The 4319-nt window shown below is 46.3% G+C and overlaps 1 pseudogene; it reads left to right on the top strand.

Annotated features, from left to right (window-relative positions):
- Positions 1-2418: 2418 nt before the first annotated feature.
- LOC104673828 lies at positions 2419-3070 on the top strand (annotated as a pseudogene).
- The last annotated feature ends 1249 nt before the right edge of the window (positions 3071-4319 follow it).

The raw sequence follows: 4319 nt of genomic DNA, 5'->3' as shown, positions 1-4319 counted from the left end.
GGGCATGGTGGTGTATGCCTTTAATCCCAGCTATTTGGGAGGCTGAGGCAGGAGAATCACTTGAACCCGAGAGGTGGAGGTTGCAGTGAGCTAAGATCACGCCACTGCACTCCAGCCTAGGCAATAGAGCAAGACTCTATCTCAAAAAAAAAAAAAAAACTTGGCCAGGTGCAGTGGCTCACACCTGTAATCTCACTTTGGGAGACTGACACAGGAGGCTTGCGTGAGCCCAGGAGTTTGAGACCAGGGAACAAGCAGGGACACAATTATCTCTATTGATTAAAGAGAGATCCAATCACTTCAGGTTTCAGATTTGTAGGTGGCAAGATAGAAATTTCTTTCTTTCTTTTTTTTTTTTTTGACGGAGTTTCGCTCTTGTCTTCCAGACTGGAGAGCAATGGCATGATCTTGGCTCGCTGCAACCTCCACCTCCTGGGTTCAAGCTATTCTCCTGCCTCAGCCTCCCCAGTAACTAGGATTACAGGCACACACCACCATGCCCCATTAATTTTTGTATTTTTAGTAGAGACAGGGTTTCACCATGTTGGCCAGGATGGTCTTGAACTCCTGACCTCAGGTAATCCACTCACTTCGGCCTTCCAAAGTGCTAGGATTACAGGTGTGAGCTACCATGGCTGGCCGGAAATTTCTTTATGCAAATTAAAGGGCCTGAAATGTGTGTTTCCTACAGGGTGGAAGGCTTCCATGGCTCCACATGGAAGAAGACTGCAGAGGGATTGCAAAAGAGAGTCAACATCTTTTTTTTTTTTTTTTTTTTTTTGAGACAGTCACTCTGTTGCTCAAGCTGTATTGCAGTGGCATGATCTTGTCTCACTGCAACCTCCACCTCCTGGGTTCAAGTGATTCTCATACCTCAGCCTCCGATGGCTGGGAATAGAGGCATGTGCCACCATGCCTGGCTAATTCTTGTATTTTTAGTAGAGATGGAGTTTCGCCATGTTGGCCAGGCTGGTCTTGAAATCCTAGGCTCAAGGGATCCACCTTCCTTGGCCTCTCAAAGTACTAGGATTACAGGCATGAGCCACCACACCCAGCCATGCTTTTCAATAGTAGGTTTAGATCTACTGTATTGAGCGAAAAAAGTTCTCAACTACAGCCTCAACATTTTGTACCTGACAGGTGTGGTGGCTCACACCTGTAATCCTAGCACTTTGGGAAGCTGGAGAGGGAGGATGGATTGAGGCCAGGAGTTTGAGACCCACCTGGGCAACATAGTGAAGCCCCCATCTCGACATAAAATTAAAAAATCATCCAGGTGTGGTAGCCTGTGCCTGTAGTCCTAGCTACTTGGAAGGCTAGGGCAAAAGATTGCTTGAGCCCAGGAGTTGGGGGCTGCAGTGAGCTATGATTGCGCCACTGCACTCCAGCCTGGGCGACAGAGCAAGACTCCTTCTCAAAAATAAATAAATAAATAAATAAATCAGACTTTGATATGACTATTAGAGAATGTTTGATTTTTAAACAGGACTATGTTCATTAGGGACTTAACTCTGAAAAGCAAATAAAATGACTTCTCATTCCTTGGTCCTGACAGGAGTTTAAAAGTGTTTCTTTCTATAGTAAATGCTTTCGTCCTTCAAAGGCCTCTACCAGGAATCTATGAGTGTATTTCCCATGACTGAGACAATGTATTTTCCTCTTGGTGACATTTCCACCACTCATAGGATTTTCCATGGCCCACTCCACAGGGACATTTTTCTCGTGGAGTCCCATTGCTCGTCTTGGTCAGGATTTTAAATGACTCCAGACTCTGGGAGCTTCAAGTGATCTGCAGGAAATACTCAAAGCAACATCGGGCCTGACAAACTCAGGAATGTAGGCTGATCCCAAAGTATGGATGACCCCTTCTTCATTCCTGCCTTTTCAGGAGCTAGTCATCTCTTCCTTGTCTTTTTTGATTTCTAGGTGAGATTCGGTTAATGCACTGTGTCTCTTTAATTACTGGTGAACATATTAGACTTTCTGAGAGTTCCCACTAAGTCCTCCCTCCCAACCAGAGGTTTTCCCGCCCTCTTTCTTTGGAGGACTCCACCTCACAGCCATCTCCACAGTCATCTTCATATACCTCTTTACCTTTTAAAATACGTAATGGAGACTAGGGGCTCAGGATGCACGTATTGGCCGGGTGCGGTGGCCCATGCCTGTAATCCTAGCACTTTAGGAGGCCGAAGTAGGCGGATAACGTGAGGTCAGGAGGTCGAGACCAGCCTGGCCAACATGGTGAAACCCCGTCTCTACTAAAAATACAAAAATTAGCGACCCCGGAAGAGCCTCGTCCTGGGCGGCGGTGGCGCGGCTGTCGCCGTGATGGCCATGGGGCTGGGCAGCTGACCGCTGGGCTAGGAGAGGGCCCAGCACCCCAATCTCGGTGGCCACTGCTGGAGCTGGGCCTGCGCCATGGCCACCTCCGCCGCCTCCTGGGAGCATCTGGAGAAGCTGCACGAAATCTTCCGCGGCCTCCATGAACACCTACAAGAGCTGCCCGAGCGGCTGCTGGGGACGGCGAGTACTGAAGAGAAGAAGTTGGTCAGGGATTTTGATGAAAAGCAACAGGAAGCAAATGAAATGCTGGCAGGGATGGTGGAGGAGCTACGTTATGCACCCCTGTCTTTCCGTGACCCCATGATGTCGAAGTTTCCAAACTACCGGAAGGCCCTTGCCAAACTCCATCGGGAGGTGAGAAGCACAGCTTTGACAGCCACACCAGGAAGGCGCGGAGACATGAAATACGGCAGATATGCTGCAGAGAATGAGCATGTGAATCGGCTACCGTCTCAAAGGGCAATGCTTCTGAAAGCCTGAACCAGGCCACAGAGACTGACCAGCTTGGTTCAGAAACCACAGAAGGGCTGGGGGAACAACAAGACCATTTAAACGCACCAGGAGTAGACTGGTAAACACAACCGAAAACTTGAGCAAAAGTCGAAAGATTCTCCGTTCAATGTCCAGAAAAGTGACAACCAACAAGCGGCTGCTTTCCATTATCACCTTACTGGAGCTCCCCATCCCGGGAGGCCTGGTTTACTACAAATTCTTTCGCAACCGTTGAGCTTCCTGTAGGGCAGGGTTTGTGGACCAGGACTTTTACCTTGTGAATGCATGATGTTAGGGATGTGGATGGAATGCGCGTATTGCCGCTGTGGGCTAAGAGTTCAGGCAGGCACTGTGTAGCCAGGCTGTGGGAGGAGGGAGGAAAGATGGAAAGCCACTTAAATGTAAAGGAACAGCAACAAGACCAGTATGATATACCAAGGTAATAAATGCTGTTTATGACTTCTTTTTAAAAAAAATACAAAAACTGGCTGGGCAAGGTGGCACAGGCCTGTAAGCCCAACTACTTGGGAGACTGAGGCAGGAGAATCACTTGAACCCAGGAGGTGGAGGTTGCAGTGAGCCCAGATCGCACCATTGCACTCCAGCCTGGGTGACTGAGTGAGACTCTGTCAAAAAAAAAAGACACATGTATCTTTGCTAAAGTTTTTGCATGATGGTTTCTTTGGAATATAACATATGCAGACTCATTGCCTCTACTGAAATTCTGACAGGAAGGGTCCCAATTAACATCCTATAACATCCATATATGCCTGTATATGCATAGCAAATCTCTGGCTTCTTTTGGGAAGAAACTGGCTTCCTCTGGGGAGAGAAGCTGCAGGGGCCGAGGTGAGGAGCATACCTATACTTATTTTATTGATATCCCTTTTTACTGTTTGCATGTACTATGCACACATACTACTTTCAAAAACTTCAAATACATTAAAGAGAAAAATATAGAAATAAGAAGAAGATAACTTCTGCATAAATGGATGTTAATATCATGCTGTTCGTTGGGACAATTTGTCATTGTAGAATTGTTCAGTCCTCCAAAGTTAATCTGTAAATGTGGTGCAATACTAATACAAATCCTATCAAGATTTTCTGCAAGAATTTGACAAATGCTAAAATATTGGTGAATAAATAAACCTCCACACACTAGCTAATATAACTGAAAACGAATTATATATATATAATTAAATATATAAGAATTATATAAAGGATTGAAAAAGAAACGAGGAAAGAATTACCTATCAATATAAAGACACAGTATCCAGCCAACAAAATTTTAAAATTCTGTATTTTGGGTAGTGGGCATAGAGAAAGATCAAGGGAATGGAAGAGAGTCAAGGCACAGAGCCAGGAATGGTACAGAACAGAGTGTGGGCCGGGAGCAGTGGCTCACGCCTGTAATCCCAGCACTTTGGGAGGCCAAGGTAGGAGGATCACTTCAGGTCAGGAGTTCGAGACCAGCCTTGCCAACA

Source organism: Rhinopithecus roxellana, chromosome 2 (genome assembly GCF_007565055.1).
Source record: "Rhinopithecus roxellana isolate Shanxi Qingling chromosome 2, ASM756505v1, whole genome shotgun sequence".
NCBI classification, from domain to species: domain Eukaryota; kingdom Metazoa; phylum Chordata; class Mammalia; order Primates; family Cercopithecidae; genus Rhinopithecus; species Rhinopithecus roxellana.
Note: the sequence above shows the minus strand (reverse complement) of the source record. Positions and strands in the feature narration are given on the sequence as shown.